Source organism: Sceloporus undulatus, chromosome 2, assembly GCF_019175285.1.
Source record: "Sceloporus undulatus isolate JIND9_A2432 ecotype Alabama chromosome 2, SceUnd_v1.1, whole genome shotgun sequence".
Taxonomy (NCBI): domain Eukaryota; kingdom Metazoa; phylum Chordata; class Lepidosauria; order Squamata; family Phrynosomatidae; genus Sceloporus; species Sceloporus undulatus.
The window spans coordinates 174,651,969-174,670,746 of record NC_056523.1 but is presented as its reverse complement, the minus strand read 5'-3'; the positions used below and the strand labels follow the sequence as shown (position 1 = coordinate 174,670,746).

At 39.8% G+C, this 18,778-nt stretch overlaps 1 protein-coding gene across 10 annotated transcripts in view; it reads left to right on the top strand.

Moving 5' to 3' along the window:
• The window catches only part of LOC121920794 (homeobox protein Hox-D3-like), a 204,290-nt gene that overhangs the window by 121,239 nt on the left and 64,273 nt on the right, over nt 1-18,778 (top strand). For 9 of the 10 annotated variants that reach the window (XR_006101771.1, XM_042447990.1, XM_042447998.1 and 6 more), the window contains one exon: nt 9,343-9,419. The exons of the other annotated variant lie outside the window; for it this stretch is intronic. The gene's annotated coding sequence lies outside the window, so the exon portion shown is untranslated. The remainder of the gene's footprint in view (nt 1-9,342; nt 9,420-18,778) is intronic. 10 annotated transcript variants of the gene reach the window in all.

Sequence of the window (18,778 nt, the reverse complement as noted above, 5' to 3'; positions counted from 1 at the left end):
TTTTAAAGGTTAATTTCAAAGTATTTTATCTATGTATTTAAAATTTTTATGTTTTTATCTTTTGTGCATGACCTCAGGAACCTTGGTGTCCTGGGAAGCTGGATGATGAATTGATTGATTGATTTTGTATCCTGCCTTTCTCCCAACACAGGATTCCAGGTGGCTATACATAAATGCCACAAACAAATAAGCAAACAAATGTAGTGTATGAACATGGAATCATAGAATCATAGGTTTGGGTGAGATTGCAAGGGCCATTCAGTCCAATCCCCTACCATGCAGCAAGACACAAAGAACTCTCAACAGATAGCCATCCAGCCTCTATTTAAAAATCTCCAAAAAAGGAGACTCCACGCAGATTATCACACACAGATGGGATAGGGATGTGATCACTTATTCCATCATTAACCTATCCATGACTGCGATAGCACAAAAGCCTTTCAAACTGTACCACTGATCCTGTCATTAACCCATCATTAAAGTGGCATTGCAATAACGCAAACTTCCGTTAATGAGAAATGCTGGCCAATGTTGCTTTAATAATGGGTTAATGATGGGATATGTGGAACGTCATCTGAAAGTGTTTTGCACAGTCATGGCCAATTGTGCTTTTCAGACAGGTTAATGATGGGAACTGCGTGATGTCGTCTGAAAGTCCTTCTCGCGATCATGTGGGAAGGAGGGACAAGGACAGGATAACCCCTGTGTGATAAAATAAACCTCCCAGAGAGCATATCCCACTGTCAAAAAGCTCTTATTGTCTGGAAATTCTTGCTAATGTTTAGGTAGAATCTCTCTTTGAAATGTGTGCAGTAGCCAATTTTTGTTTTGATTTAATAGCATTTGTATCCTGTCATAGAACAACTTGGATTTTATTGTTAGTAATAACTAGAGCAGACCCACTGAATCAATGGGATATATTTATATGTTGACTTATTGTTCAACAATTGATCCCATGGATCTACTCTACATGGGGCCAAACCAATAGGATTCAGGCAAACGATTTCATTTTGTAGTTATCTTGCTGTGCCTTTAGGGTATTTGTTCATTTGCTTGTGTCCTACTGAATTTAGTGTAGTGTAAATGGGATTAACCCACATTATTTTAACACTCATTAAAACATCAAATAGGTTTGGAGTCAATAGCCAGGTTCTCTTGTAATAGTAAGCCAGATATACTTAGTTGAATTTTGGCTTTTTGTATGTGACACATCCCTACAAGAACACCACAACTGATTAGTGACCCAAAAGGATAGTTAAAACCCACAATTTGTAGTTAGTATATGAATCCAAGTGTTTCTTTCGCCCTGATCAAATTATTTCATCCACTATATCATCCAATCAGTTTTGTGGCCACTGACAAATTATATTATGGAGGCTTTTAAATAGCTGGATAGTAACTACAGGACCAATTGTTAATAACTGCACAATGGGGATATTAGTAGCTCAAACTTTCCCATTTGCTGCCTCCACCATATCTTTTTCAGAAGGAGCACACTGTGTTATTGTGCTATCAGTTATGGCCAGATATTACACATGCAGAGATCTGTTTAGATGTATCTGACATTTGTACTGAATGCATGCTGGTTAAAACAGGTCTGGGCAATGTGCACTCCTCCAGATGTTACTGAACTGCAACACCGAGAATACTGCACTGTTGGTAATACATACTAGAACTGATAATAACCAACCCCTGAAGTAAAGGTTCTACAAACATGTGACTGAATCATCCAAAATTCATTATTCATACAGAATAGAGAATTTCACCCTGTCCTTGCTTTAATTTTATATTGAGGTGGCACAGAGTGGGGGTGGGGGGGGAGAGAGAGAGAGAAATCTATAAGTCCTGAAATGCTGCAGGGTTTATTTAGTTTTGACTACTGACTACAGTCCTGACTGATTTCTCTCATTGGTCAATGAGCCTTCATATGAGCTCGATATAGGTTACTGAGTTGACTAAAATCTTCCACAGACAGCAAGGCTTCTTCCATGTACAGAAGACACTGTCAAGTAGCAGGAAGGGGGTGGGGAGAAGATTTTGCTAGTTCTCCCTTCTCCTTGTGTCTGCAGGGTTCCTGGAAAGAATCATAAAAATCTACTCCCCATGCCTTTTCCTCATCAGTGAGTGAAACTGTACCAAGAGCAAATCTGGAGCTCATTTTTGTGGAGTTCATGCACAGTGGCTAAGCGAATAAACCATGGGCCCAGAAGCCCACAATTCATATATTTACCCTGCCATAAAGCCACTCAGTGATCTTAGACAACTGAACTGTCTTAGTTGCAGACACCCTTAATTTATCTGAAACAGTAATACAGTGGGCCTTTGTTATATGCTGGGGTTAGGTTCCATAATTGCCCACTATTACCAGGGACAAAATGTGGAACAAATTCTAGACCAAACTGTAGAACAACTGCAGGACAAAATTCAGCCCAAAATGTAGAATATTTAAGAAAAATGGAGGAACTTAAATGTCCTACATTTTGGGCTGAGTTTTGTCCTGCAGTTGACCTACAGTTTGGTCTTGAATTTGTCCTACATTTTGTCCCTGGTAATAGTGGACAATTATGGCAACCCACTTCCAGGGCTCCCTGTGGATATCAAAATCCGTGGATTCTCATGTTCCACTAAATACAGTGGCAAAGTAAAATGATGTCCCAAATATATAATGGAAAATTAAGGTTTGCTTTTAGGAATATATACATATATGTATATATTAATATTTTCAAGCTGTGGTTGAATACATGGATAAAGAAACTGTGGATAAGGAGGTCCGACTACTGACTTGATCCACAAGATTGCTGGAAGAACTACTGAGAAAAGTCATATTTAGAAACTATGCAAATATGAATTATTTTTCTTATCCCAAGAAATTATTAAAAATGCTGTATTTTAACAAATAATAAAAAATTAATAAAAAAAGAATTATTTTTCTTGCCATCACCTCATTTTATCATTTACATCCAGTTGGTGTAGTTGATGCAGTAGGGCAATGCTGATGGAACCACCTGCCACAATAAATCCTATATGCCAAAGGTAGGGCAACTATGGCACTTCAAATGTTATTAGACAGCAATCCCTATTGTCTCTCTGATGGAGGTTACGAGTCCAGCAGCTTCCTGAGTTCCACAACTTTCCCACTTTCTGCTTTATACTGTGATGTGAAATATGCTTACTCAGTAGTAAGCTCACTTCCAGTCCAGTAGGTCTTACTCCAAAATAATTGTACATAGAGAGGCAGAGTCTAAAAGGGGGCACATCCATTCTTTACAGCCCATGACAGAGATTCTAGTTTGACTCTTCTCTGCTGACACAGCAAGCAGTGGGGAATGAGCTTCCCCATTCACAGAAGGGAGCAGTTGAAGATGCCAGGGCTAAGCTGTGCCACAGTGTTGAAATTAGGTCTCATATGGCAATTCTTTCTGTGTGATGGAACCCCAGACAAATCTAATTGGACCTTAGTCCTTAGATTAAAAAGTTATATATGTGATTGCAGTTTAGGAACAATAACAAAACTATCTTTTGATATGAAGTCGAAGGCTTTCATGGCTGGCATCCATAGATTTTTATGGGGTTTGGGGGCTGTGTGGCCATGTTCCAGAAGAGTTTCATCCTGACATTTCACCAGCATCTGTGGCTGGCATCTTCTGTTGATAGGTCAGTTGATAGGTCTCTCCATGGATCAATTTGTAGATAGATATTCAACATGTATGCAAGCCACAGAATGGCATAGTGGTTTGAGTGTTGGACTATGACTCTGGAAACCAGGGTTCAAATTCCCACTAAGCCATGAAAACCCACTTGGTGACTTTGGGAAGCCTCAGAGAGAGGCAAAAGCAAACTCCCTCTGAATATATCTTGCCAAAACAAACAAACAAACAAACAAACAAAACCCATGATAGGTTTGCCTTAGGGTCACCATTAGTCAGAAGCAATTTGAAGGTACACAACAAACAAATTTACCATATGATGACTGGAGATTTAAGTCGTTATTTGCATTTTGAAATGCCGGTCTAATTCCATATATGAAACGTCAACATTATTTTGCATTGCCTTAAAAGAATGTTTTCTGATAGTTCACATTTGATTATGAGTCATCAAGTGTTCAGAGTTTGGCTATGAGTCATATTTGGTTGCACTAGTCTTCTGTAAAGGTTAGTTTGTCAACATTTTCATCCCATTCTAGTGACACACCAAGAAGTGGAAACAAAGTAGACTGCATATAGATAGGCCTGGATCGTGCTCACTGAATTAACTGGAATAAAGTAAACAACTGCAGTGAGGGGTAGGTCAATGGAGAAGAGGAATATAATTTTTGCTCCAGATGCAAGAGTCACCACAGACATCATCTGGATTCCCATGGTGGAGTAGAAGTTGCAATGTGTTTTTCCACACAAAGCACACAGGACCCTTATTTATTTATTGCTACAGATTATTTTGACTGTTTTGATAGTTTTAATTGTATTTTATTATGGTATTGTGTTGGGAGCGGGCAGATAATGGGATGCATTTTATAATGTATGATATATTTTATATTGTAATTTATTGCTGTTGTAAGCTGCCTCGATTCTGTGGGAGAGGCAGGATAAAAATAAATTATTATTATGATGATTATTATTATTTACTTGAGTTTTAATACCCTACATTTTAGCCAAAAAGGTTCACAAAGCAGCATAAAAATAGTTGATTTGATAGTTCCCTGCTGTCAGGCTTACAATAAGCCTCTACAGGGGTGTCACTAGCAGTGATCAGGAAATCCATACTGTGGGACTTCTCAGAGGAGTGGGGTGGTGGTCTCCTCTGGCCTTCGACTCTTCCTGGTTGACCCCTCCATCAGCCAGGGTCCCTCTGCCATTCATCGGCTGAAGGCACTGGGGTGGCTACTATCAGGAAGCTTCATCTTGGTCTGGCAGGGATGCTGGCCAAATGGGACAAAGGTGGCAAAAACAGCCCATCCTCATGAGCAGCTACTAGTGGGAAGCAGCTGCCCTCCAGGTTTGGTGGTAAAGAAAGTCACCTCCTTTTTATGCTCAACACGCAGCCCCTGCAGACCTGGAAAGGAGTGTTGGGTGGCAGTGCCAGTCAATCATCACCACAGCAGAGGTGGCCTGGCTGGCAGAAGTGTGGGGGTTGGAGTGTGTGCCAGGCAGCCTGGGGGTGAATGTATGCGTTACCACAGTGGGGTGACACCAGCCCTAGTGACGCCACTGAGCCTCTATGACATTCAGGCTCCTCTTCCTCCATTCATTCACAACAGCTGCTATGATAATTATTAGTAGAGAGGTGAATTTTAGAGTGCCAGCTACACAACAGTCTTCCAAGGAAAGTTAAAAAATGGAGGCAGCTATATTGATCCCTATCCACCAAATCTGTTTTCAGCCCTATCATGAGCAAGTCTTTTGTAATGCTGGAGGGTTTAAGTTGCTGATTCAAGACTAAATCCAAATACAAGACTAAATCCAAATCTGTTGCATAAAAGATGAATAGCTCAGAGCAACATATAGGCTCCTCCTGGGTACTGTGAGGGTTGCTTCTAAGCTCAGACAGAAAAGGGAACCTGGCAGCAGGGGTGGCAGATACTTTCAGCATCCCTGGTAATCCCAACATGCCAGCACTTCAACCTTGTGAACTCAGGCTCCACTACCACACTAATGGCCATAATTAACATTTTCTAGTCACTTAATAAATCTTCTCTCCTTCCATCAGAGGAGGTACATTTTCAGAAGACAGGTAGGAAATAATAATAATTCTGTGGCTATCATCAGCAAAGATTGGTGCTGGTAGCCCCCAGTTTGTTCACCCTAGAATTGAAAACATCTGAAACAATGTCTTAGCTTTTGTTGTTGCCTGTTTTGGATTCACATTTTTTTTAACCCATACAATAGGTATTCACAATAAAAAGAAAAATTAAAAGGTTCTTGTTTAGTGTTCAGTAATGGCTAGTCATTTAAATCCACTGGCTCTTGGCTGCTACTAGATGTTGACCTGTAATGTAATGTATCTTGTTCTTGCTGCTGTTCCATACAAGCAGGACACAGGGTGAGGCACTAATTCTGCCAGAACCAGAGGCATTGATTTCCATGCAAGACTTAAAGTATGTGCTTATTGCATCCATCCAACTTTAAAATTATCAGCTCTAGCTAGATTACACTCCACATCTGTTTCACACTATTGCTTGGAATACCAGCCAGCTGAAGAACATGTGAATCTGAAAGCTTTCAACTTGTTGATTCATGGGCAACTTGTGGGTGTGCTGTTGTTCTTGTTGTCTGTTATGCACTATCCAACTAGCTTTGATTTATGGTGGCCCTATGAATGAGAGACCTCCAAGAAACACTGTTTTCAGCAGTGACACTCAGATCTTGAGAACTTGGGGTTGTGGTTTCCTTGATAGAGTCAATCCACCTGTAATGCTGACTTTCTCTTTTCCTACTGCCTTCAAATTTGTTGGAATTATTTTTTCCAGTAAGTCATTTGCTCATATTCAAAGTATGATAGCATCAGTTTTGTCATTTTGGCTTCTAAGGAGAGTGCAGGCTTGATTTGCTCTTGGACTCGTTTGTTTGGCCTTTTGGCTGTCCATGATGTCTGTAAAACTTTGCTCCAGCATCATATTTAAAGCGAGTTTACTTTTTTCCCCTGTCAGCTTTTTTCCTTGTCCAGCTTTCACATTCAAATAGAAACACTAAAGCATAGATGATTTCCCATGTTATTTGACTGAAAATCCCATACAATCTTAGCCAAAAGTCCCCAAAACATTTGGAGGGCCATAAGATGTGTATACTTGAACTGAACAATAGATTGGCTCAGAAAAAGGACAATTGGCTCAACAAAAGATTAACATTAACAATCATTTTAATTACTTGGCAGAACTAATATCTGCACCCCTTCTTAGTGGATCAAGACAGAAGTCCCAGAAGAAAAGTTTCAAGGGCTATTGCACAAGAGCAGCCTTTAGAATTTAAGATGCATCTGCATTGCAGAATTAATGCTGTTTGTCACCACTTTAACTCTCATGGCTCAGTGCAATGGAATACTAGGACTTGTAGTTTTCTGAGATATTTAGCTTTCTCTACCAGAATGCTCTGATGCCATAACAAATTACAAATCCCAGGAGGGAGCCATGACAGTTAAAGTTCTGCCAAAGTGCATTAATTTTGCAGTGTGGCAGCAGCCTTAGAGTCTTCTAAGTACATACTTATCCATTTAGGGTTGTTTGTTTGTTTGTTTGTTTGTTATGACAATAGTTATGAAAATGACTTTTAAAAAAGGACTGACCTAGTTTTTAAAACTGCAGTTTTTAAGAAAAGTACATGTTGTTTCTCAAATAGAAAAGAAGCATTGAAACAAGCCATGTCTATACCTTCCCAAATCCAAACTGCAAATGAATCTTTAAGAGTATTCAGGTTCTGATTTGGTCTGCTCCAGGGGAGTCCTGCTTTGATTTGGACATCTCCCAAATCTATCTGAATCAGCCTCATTTGGATTTGGATTTTGGGATTTATCTGAATCCAAAGCACACTCTTCGTAAAAGACTTCTCTTGCAGTTAGGAAAGACTTGCTAATGCATAAAGAGAATAACCAGATGATATTAATTAAAACACTGGAAGCAGGAATCCAAGTGCAACAGATCTGGAAGACACTTCAGAGGGCATCTAGCCCCTGTTGGAGTGCACTCCCATCTTTTTCTTTTTAAATCTGCAATGAAGAAGAGTCCACCATCGGACAAAGTGGTCTGTTCCCCTGTCTAACATCTCATACTCTAGGACACCCTTTGTCACGTTTAATCAAAATCTTCTTTCTTTCAGTTTTAACCAACTCAGTCTTATCCTCCAGAGTAATGTAGCTTAACAATTGTTCTATCACATATAGTCCAATCATCTATGTGACACTTTAAAAAAAAAACTGAATGGTGGGGTAGCTTGGTTCTCTGTTCTTCCAGAGGATAGCACCTCAACCAAGGATGGGTTTGGATGATGAGATAACAAGAAGAAAGAATGACAAAACACGAGAACAATACCAAGATTCCCTATTCACATGTCAAATTTTTAGATGTACATTGGAAATTGTGTGATTCTCTACACATTGCTGAACTACAACTCCCAACATTCTTCACCACTAGTTATGTGTCCAGGGCTGATGGAAGTTTCAGTCAACTAATACACAGAGAGCTACATGATTACCTAAACGAATTCCTTAAAATGTGACATATGGATGTAACAAATATTATGGATTAACACTTGAAATGGGAGCAGGCATTACTACAGCTTTCTCCTGGATGCATGCTCTGTGGTAATCCTGCATTTTCTGAAATATAAATGTGTGAAATAGCCCATGGTAACAAAAGAATATAGCTTTGGGTTAGATTCAGTGGAAAGGAGCATCTTAAAACAATTAGATAATAGTATAGTGCAAATAGGTTTGTTTGTTCATATACTATGTTCAGGCAAATGCATCCTACACAGAAACTATGAAATTTAAGCAGGCAGACTGTGGGTAGGCAGAGGCTCTAGAGAGGTGAAATCAGTGGGAGTCTGCTTTAAAAATGATTACAACTTGATTGCTTCAAATTCATGATCAAGTGGTGGCATTGACTTCGGTGCAGGATAAATACTTTAACATCTATGACAGAAGGAATCCTAGCTGATGTCTTCAAAACATTAGCAGCACCTGCTTAAATCCCATTGCCTCTCTGGGAGATTTAATCACTTGAACAAAGTTAAGCACTTGGTTGAGAGGGTTTTCTTGAAAGGGGGGAGAATTTAAGCAGGTGCTTAAAAATAACATTCAGGATGTAGAACAGAGATGGAGAATAACTAGACACAAAGAGTGGTAGTGGAGTGGGGTCAGGGAGAGAATAGTGGTGGGAGTAGCCATCTTTTGGCAACTTTGGCTTTCCAACACTTGGTCTTCATCCAGCAGATTGAAAATATACTTCAAAAACATCCAATGCAGCTCCCAGGAGCCCTAACTGGCCTGGCCAATGGAAAGAAAAGTGAAAAGAATACTGAAATGACATTTGGTGATACACATTTTGCCTACCTTTATCCTATGTATTTGTTTTAGTTATATTGTAAACTGCTTTGAGTCCCTTTGGGAGAAAGGCAGGATATAAATCAAATAGATAAATATTTTCTAAGCAAAAAGTCAGTGAGGTGGGGTGGGAATCTCGCATAGAAAAACTGAAGCCGGATAATTGATATGGAGTTCATACTCTCTACTCTACGACTGAAAGGGTCTCCCTAAAGCAGCAACAAACCTGATTTTTAAAAAATGCCATCAGTCATTGAAACTGACATTGGTAGTGAATGTTAAATAGTGAATGTTAAATCATATGTGTTGTAGGTCAGCCTGCCCCAACTTGGTGTCCCTCAGAATATTTGGACTACAACTGCAGTCATCTTCAGCCAACATGGCTAATGGTAAGAAAATATGGGAACTGTCTGCTAAAACTTCTGGAAGGCTGGGGGAGGCTGTTATAATTTCACTCAAATCGCTGCTCTTTATGAAGCCCACTGGCCCACCTTGTACCAGTTACTTTCTCTCAGCCAAACCTATTTCAGTGGGTACTTGTGGACTGACATGTGTACCAAGTTTGCTGCTATGCAACAGATAATGCAAAATTTCCTTTTCACCATTGGTTGTATTTTAAGAACAAGAAACCATATATTCTGCACACAGAGTTCTCATTGGGTCTGTCATGTGTGAGGAGCAACAGCTGTCCTTTTGTAAACTGCAGGGATTGGGGGCACAGCCCACAGTGAGTCTGGCTTGTACTGTACAGTCTTCAGGAGATGATGAGATAATATGGTTCTGTAAATATCAAATATTTCAATGTCAATAGGAGTCACATAGCTCATGAACATCCTGGTCCTGCGACTTGTGCCTGAGGAGTAAATCCAAATGGATTAAATAGAAAGTGCTGAAATGCTGGCAGATGTAGGATTGTGGAATCTGGAAGAGTGTGGTGCAGGATGGCCCAATATCAACACCTCTTACAGGAGGTACTTCAAAGAAATGATAACCATGGGCAAAGACTAGGCAAGGTCAATTCAGGTGAAATGGAGAATGAACTTTGTATCATATTACAGTTTCATCAGAAGCAAGTCTGTATTTCATATTTAATACCCCTAATTCAGGCAAATTTGTCTCATGGGTAAGCATTTGCTCACCACCATGCCCCGCTTCTCATGTATGCTTCTGACACCATGCAAATGCTTTCTCAGAAACCAGTTCTTGTGTGAGTGTGGATCTTGGTAGGGCATTTTGCTATGCAGATCTGATGTTTGACTCACTTGTTCACAGTGTAGATTCCATGTGCTGGCTGATCACTTGGAAATATCTGATGCAACATAGCCTTCATACTCACAGATAGATATCCCAAGTGGCCTGTGGTGATACAGTATACAATACAAATCCATCCCATCTCTCGCTGAAGCCAGTGCTCTTGGTGATTTGAGAGCATCTGGATTGCACCCATTGCTTGAAAACAAATCATTGTGTATGAATGTCACATTCAACAATAGCTATCACCATGGAAATGTGTTGTTGCTGTCTTTCTGTTCTGTCGTGCATCCAGTGGTTGTGATATTAGCATACAAAGAATGAGGGGTAAGGAGAGGAGCACATCTCATGGCAAATAGCCCATTCCCTTCATGCCAATTTCCTTTCGTTTCCTTTTGACGGAGTGGGCCTTTAAAAGCTCTACACCTTAGCCAGCTTTTTAAGATGTAAGCTCTTTGATAATCAAACCCTAATGAATTTGTTTTGCCACCAATAAATCAGAACTAGTATGGGCTTTTCTCCCCCACCTCCTGCCTACTTTCCGATGCTGCCTTCATAGCTTAGTGAAGAGGGTTGACATACGATCATAGCAGGAAGGTAGCAAATTAACATGCTGTTATTAACCAAGTATTGCCCTTTATAAAGTTGTACAGGTCTTCTTGGTGCCTTGAAAGGTGGTAGATTACAGACCATCCTAGGCATAAGAGATGCCCTTGCTGTGCTCTCCCGCCTTAGAAAGTGTTTACTTCCCCTGCAATTCTTTAAGCTGTTCAGCCAACAGAAGCGAGTATTTTCCCCATGGGTGTGATCCGAGAGGGCCTCAGTGCCCTTTGATTAAAAGTAACTTCAGTTGAACAGAATATGTTGATCCTTAGAAATTGGTTCCTGACATTTCCTAGCCTCTGTGGAATGTGATCAATACAGTTATGTATTACCAGTTCTGTTGTTTTTACACATCTGCTTCCCTCGTACATTTTCTAAATGCCTCCGATGTCAACGATGCAGGTGTTTGTGTGTCAACTTATATGGTTTATCTATATGTGTGAATGATTGCTGGGCTGCTCTTATATAAAGATGATAAGGCACATTGAAAAGATACCTAAATTATAGTTTCAGAGAAGGGGCCCACTCAACATCAATTAGTGTGGATTAGTTATCTCATAACACATTTGAATTCAGCTTTGCTTTGCTCAGTTGAATTAAGGTTGTTATAGTTGTGTGTGTATGTGTCTTCAAATCATCTGTCAATGTATGGCGACCCCATGAAATTCATAGGATTTTCTTAGGCAAGGACTATTGAGAGGCCGTTTTTCCATTTCCTTCCTAAATACAATTGATAGACAGAACTAGAGCAAACTCACCAAATCAATGAAACTTACATAGCTATTGATTTATCAAGTTCCCACTGGTTCAGCAGGTCCACTGTAATTGGGACTAACTGTAGGATTTAGGCTGGGTTCTCCCTTTTCTTTATTTTAGTGAAGATTGAGATCCTTCTTAGAAATGTTGACATCTCTTCTTATGGACCAGTAAAGCTATGCTTTATATGAAAATTGGAAATAATGAGATCCCAGCATGGAATGATGATGTGCCACATAAATCAGACTCAAAAGAGTGTCAATCCCAGGATGTGGGAGCATCTAGTACTGGGAAGTGAGAGGTAGTGTTGTGTAGTTGTTGGAGCACTGGACTCTGGAGACCAGGGTTTGAATCCCGGCTTGGGCATAGAAACTCATTGAGTGACCTTGGGCAAGACACACTCTCTCAGCCTCAGAAGAAGGCAAGAGCAAACCTCCTCTCAACATATTCTGCCATGAAAACCCCATCATAGGTTCAAATTAGGGTTGCCATAGGGTGGAAACAACTTGAAGGCACATAACAACAACAACAACAACAACTAGTGTTGTTGGACTATAACCCCCAGTATTCCTCGTAATTGTCTATGCTGGCTTGGGCTGCTAGGATTAATAGTCCAGCAACATCTGGGATACCATAGGATTCCCACTCCCATCGTAGACAGTAGATATAATAAGATGTCTCAACAGCAATTAAGTGGAGGAGGCTAAATAAAAGGGACTCTCTCCCTCTTTGTATCTGTGAAGGCAGCACATTACACAAAGATGTTCCTATGAATCCCGGACTCCTTAGAATAAAAAGGATCCCACAACTTAAAACAGAGCTTATGCCACTTCCATCTTTTAGGAAGTGAATTTTAAAACAGACCTTCCCCCTGAGAACCAATTATGTGTCAATAGTTCTGGAACTGTTCAATCTCTTCCAGTTACTTGTTATTCTGTTCATTGTATTTGAATATCAAGCAGCAAGACTTCAGTAAGGTTCAATATTGGCCAGTCAATCTGAAATTGGCATTTTAGGTTAATGCTTAAAGTCACATCTACTATATATAATTAGACTTTTTTTAAAAAAAGAAAGGAATAAAATCTATATCTATATAGCTGGCTTGCTCAAAATAGGGAGGATTTTGTATAAAGGAACATCATCTAGAGCCAAAAAGATACAGTGCAAGTTATGTATTTGCAATATGGTTTTCATTCCCCCCTCCTTTTTACCCTGTATCACATTATTCCTTGTATTGTGTTGTTATGGCTACAGTGAAGATAATAAACTTGTAATAAACTTGGTGTAGGATTTATAACCTTGTTGGATTTGAAAAACAGTAGGCTGAACAGCAAGATCTCAGCACTCTTCTGCACAAGCACTTCAGCGGGTGGCAAAATGGGATGATTTTGTGATGTTGGTTATGCTTTGTGAACATTTCAAAGTAGCTGAACAACTGTCTTGTGCATGTGGTATCTTAAGTATGCCCTTTTCCATTAGCATCACTGATATATGTGTGTCAGGAGCTCTGAAGGTTGATAGAAATAATTTTTTTCTCTCTCATACACAGACACACCGACACAAACAAGCACACACACATACCAGAATGCTTCAAAGTCACATACGAAAAGCAAAGAGAATTGTCTTGGCCATAAGGCAAATTCCAGAACCCACATTAGGGCAATGCCTTTATTGCATCATACAAAGCATAGCCATTGGCAGTCACTGTGCGACTAATATGACATTCTGGCTTCTGGTCTCCATGCTCCAGGATGGCTACCATTGTTTACACTGCTGTCTGTGCAAATGATATCAGGATTGACTTTACCATGATGAGACATACAGCAGTTCCTTTGGGTGACAGCTTCCAGCTTTTCAGCCTCTGTATTTTCAATATGTTATTTAAATAATAATAATAATAATAATAATAATAATAATAATAATAATAATGGGGGTTGGATCTTTAGACTTTTTATTTCATTTGTGAAAATACCTTAAACTGGCCCTGGCTGCTGCAAATCACAGACCTAAATCAACAGTGTTCCGGTTGAGCAACTTTGGCTCACCACTCATCAGCCCACCATGGGAACGTAAAATATAAGTCTGGCCCTGCTATTAGGCAAAGTGGAGGATGAGTTACCTTAGGTTACAAATTTTGGATGCCATGAAAGGGAAGATCATTGTCATTTGTTCAAATTTCTTATTACTGTATTGGGACTTTTGCTGGTAGGGGTGGGGAGAGGCCCCTGTGAGATTTTCTGCCTTATGTGACCAAGGCCGCAGTTGCATTGCAGAAATAATGTTGTGTGACACTACTTTAACTGTCATGGCTTAATGCTATGGAACTCTGGGATATGTAGTTTTATGATATATTTAGCTTTTTCTGTCAGACTACAAACCCCATGATTCTATAGCAGTTAAAGTGGAGTAAAATTGCATCATTTCTGCAGTGCAAATGCAGCCCAAGCAACTTGGATGGCTTTGTAGGCCATATACACCTTGACCTGGGGAAAAAGGGTCTTTGGTTTGGCCATGGTTTTGTGCTGATTTTGTGTTTCAACTAGTTTCAGCTAGTTCTAATGTAGGTTGTATTCTGCATGTGCTGAATTACAAATGGATGTGTTACACTGGTGCATTTGTATGAAGAAGTCTTTGATGTATCCTGTGTGTGAAAGAAGCAGTCTAAAATTTGTTGCTGCTTATCAATAACCTTTTGGCCTAAATCCAGCTGTAAATCTCAGCTGAAGTACACCCACTAAATCAGTGGGAACATGATACTCAGCACTTAGGTAGGTGCCATTGATTCAATGAATTTACTCTGGTTGGTGATAACAATTGTAATTAGCCCTTTATTTTCCTGAAGTGTCTGAGATATTTGTGTGGTCTGAGTCAGTGTGGCATAGTGATTTGAGTGTTGGACTACAGCTTCAGAGATCAGAGTTTGATTCCTAGCTTGGCCATGAAGTCCACTGGGTGACCTTGGGCAAATCACACACTTGCAGCCCCAGAGAACTAGGCACTAGCAAACCTCCTCTGAACAAATCTTGCATAGAAAACTCCATGATAGGTTCACCTTACTGTCTCCATAAGTGGGAAATGATCTGAAGTCACATAACGACAATTGAATTTCTTATGTTTATATATTACCATAGTACCCGTACCCTGAAATGAATTTTAGCATGCCACCTTAAAAAAGAAACAACAATAATGTGGCACAGTTTGGTCTCTGGATTCACCCTTGAGAGATTCTATTTTCACCTATCTGCCAGAAGAAGGACCTTTGTTGAGATACTTTGAAGTTTATAGTCTCTCATTCAACATAATTTCATCCTGTGATCTCCTGCACACTCTCATCGCTCTCAGGAACGATTGCTTCACTGTTTAAAAATGCAAGAATGGTAGAGGCAAATTTCTTTCGGTGGGGGAACCAAAACTGTTAAGTTCAGTTTTAAAATATCCCTCACTCTGAACTTGGGAAAGTTACTTTTTTGTAGTACATCTCCCAGAATTCCCTTGCCAGCCTCTGGCTAGGGGAAGTCTAGGAACTGTATGCCAAAAAAGTAAGTTTCCCAAACTCAGTCTCCACATTAACCAGCCCATGCTTTAGTAAATACAAGCCGGAAATATTTTGGATTTTGGAAATCATCTACACACATGGCTGAGATAGTGACACCTTTGCTTTCTGATGGTTCACTCTACATAAACTTTGATTCATACACAACATTATTAGCAATACTATGTATAAAATTGCCTTCAAGCTATGTGTATAGGATGTATATGAAACAAATGAATTTTGTGTTTAGACTTGGGTCCCATCTCGAAGATATCTCCTTATGTATGTACATACAAATACAGGTATTCCAAAATCCAATTTTAAAAAATCCCAAACACCTCTGGTCCCAAGCATTTCAGATAAAGGAGACCCAACCTGTAACCGTTTAACTATCTATTTATGGGTGTATGCATCTGTTTACATTTTATCAAGTGCTGTATTGAGGTGTTTACAGATCCATGCATGCCCTGGTGGGAGGCGAAATCATGGAAACCGTGAGCTAAACAACATGCTTTAATTTCTACACCATGTATATAGTCAGCCCATTCTGTGGTCTTACATGTCATGCCTTTGCTTAGAGCTCCATGCGCCTGCATTTGCCTTTGGTCTTTCAGACCCTCTTTCCCCCCCTCTTCACACTGAATATTGCTACTCCATATTACTACTCAGGATCATGTAGGAGACCCAGCAAAGTCCTACTTTGACCCTCCTGCTTTTCCTATAGGCTCTCAATCCAGTGAGAGGGAATGGCATACTTTTAGGGTGACAGCGAGAGATCTTCACTCCATTCCTAATATTTAACATTTTTTATCTTAACTAGGTAGCTTGTATTTTATCTTTCTATAGATTTATCTGAGGAAGACCGTTGGTAGCGAGCAGGATTTTTTTTTCATGTATATGTGTGCGTCCTTTTATTAGTATTATGTTTAAACAAAATGTATGTTTTCGAAGAAACCTCATAGCCTCGCATAAGCAAATTACTTTGATTTCCCTAGGAAAACCATGTCCGCATTCAAAACACCTGAGGCAAATGTGTGAGGCCTGAGCTCAGGTCTCTCTTGTGGGTGTGTATGTACACATCAAACATAAGACTTGCAATCCTTGAAAGGGGGGAGGGAAAGAAATACTCCTAAGACTATAGTTTGGTTCAAAAGTTGTCTTTAATACAACTGGAAAACAATTCATTAAAAGGATATTCAGGTTCAAGGAATGAAAAAGTGTCAAGTAACGCACATTCCAGTTTTGCAAATCTTAAAAGTAGTTTAAGAATATAGGCCACAATTCTTTATATACTTGCTAAAGTGCCAGCTGCTCAAAACATTGTAAATCTCACTTCCTATCTAAACATACATAGGATTCTGCTGTTAATCTTTTGTTTTGTTTTCTTAAAAAAACACCACTCAGTTTTACACAGAGATACATGCGAAGGAAGGCGAGTGTTCCCTTCTGCCCTCCCTGTTTACAAACCCTCTCCAGCCATATGTGTCTATATACTTATAACTCCAGATAACACTGCATAGATCTCATGAAGTGAGCTTTTGTCCACCAGAGCTGATGCCATAAGAAAACTGTTTAATCTTTAAGATGCCACCAGTTTCTTTGTTGGTATTGTTGCACCAGGCTTGACACTAACACTGTTACTCTTCTGTTATACCAATGAATAGATGAAATATGCTATATAATCTAGCAATACCGTGGGCCCTTGGTATCTGCTGCAGTTTGGTCCCAATTTATCAAAATGCAAGGATGCTCAAATTCCATTAAATACAATGGTCTATTAAAATATTGTATATAAATGGTAAAAACCAAGGTTTGCTTTGGGAGATTTATATATTTTAAAAATGTTACATACACACTGTTGATACTGGAAGTTGCAATTGCATGAGTAGTAAGTAGTACTGGTGTATTTTACTACATCTATTTCTTTCCAGAGGGGCAACAGTTTAATGATACCGCTCCAATTGTGTCAACAGTAATAATGCTGGTACTACTGCAGTTGATATAATGATAATAGCAAAATGGAAGTGCTATTAGTAATAGTGCAAAGAGCATTACTACTAGGAGTAAGAGTAGTAATCACAGAACATGGCCAGGCTATTACTTGGAGATGCTGTTTTCTAAAGAGCCCAGAGGCCATAAATGGACAAAATGCAGAAAAACCAGATGAACAGTACCTTGCAGCAAGAAATCTCTATGTTTCTGGAGGGTGGAGGGGCCAAGGGAACTGGAAAGCCCCTTCTTGCTTTCTTCTCTACTGTGTCCCGTCTTGGAAGTGTCCGGAGAGTTGGGAGGAGAAATAGAAAGAGAGAGAGAGAGAGAAAGATTGTGAGGTATTTAAGGCACTCCAGACAATTGCTCATTCCATAATGAGTTATTACTCTGCCGAGCCAAAGGTCATTAGAAAGGATAAGGGCGGCCATAAAAGCGGCCCGACTAGCAGGCTTTTCCTATAGAGATTATCATTATTGGCTTATTAATACACGATAATGTTGAATTATACCAGGCAATAAATAGGAAAAAGGTTGACTAGGAGTTTTAAATATTTTATGCATCTCAAAGCGGGCCTCCTAAGCAACGCAGCCGCGTTTCCAATGTCTGGCATCTCCAGCCAAGCTCCCTTTCCTTCCCAAATTTGGTTTTTCCAAAAGGATTTCCTACTTAGGGCCCGTTTTGTTTGTTTAAAAAGGCAGCGATGCACAATACGGAGCTTACCTGGGGCCTGAAATACGTGTCTTGAGCTGTGAGACCCGGGCGATCCGGAGTGAGAGGTTTTCTGAATATTCTCAAAGGAGTTCAGAGAGAAGATTGACTTCCATTTTTCCTCCTCGCAAGGCCTCTTTTTTCTTAAAAACAAAGCAGAACCTTTTACTTTGCAGAGAGGAAGAGGAGCAATTGATTGCAAAAGACATTTCTGATCTATTTGAAGTGATCCTGAATTATTACTCCCCCCCTTTTTTCCTTTCTTCTTCTTTGTTGTTTGGCGGGAATAAATAAAAGGCTATACAAGACTATACAAAACCGGGCATCCCTGTTTTAGGACTTTGAGGAGGGATTCACATGTGTTGAGAGGACTGGGGCGGCTCAGAGTAAAGCTCCGACTACTAGCCTCTCCCACCCATCGGAAAGTATTGGATGGTGATCCTTCCTCCCCGACATTAAACCCACGTCTTCCCATTTTTGTAAATCTTACACTTCCCCTGAAAACGCAATAGAAAAGCCAACCCGAAGCCATAATAATAATAGAAATAACAATAATAATAATAATTTCTTACCCATCTCTCCCCATAGATTAAGGGGGAGGGAATAAAAACAGACCCAGTAAGCCCAACGCTGGTTTGCTTAGTTCTCCTTAAAACAAACACGCAAATATATACAACACATTCAGAGTCTTTTGAAAAACCCAGCTTCGACAATGCATTTCAACGGTGGCCAAGTTTTAACTTGTTTAGAAACTAAAACAACAATAACCACAACTACCGCAAGTAGGTACTTCGAAGAAGAATAAATAATAAAAGCAGGGATAAATACATCCGAGGAGGAGTCGCATGCACACTTAGGAGTAAACTCCACTGAACTTCGTAGTCCCCCCCCCTCACTACAGATGCC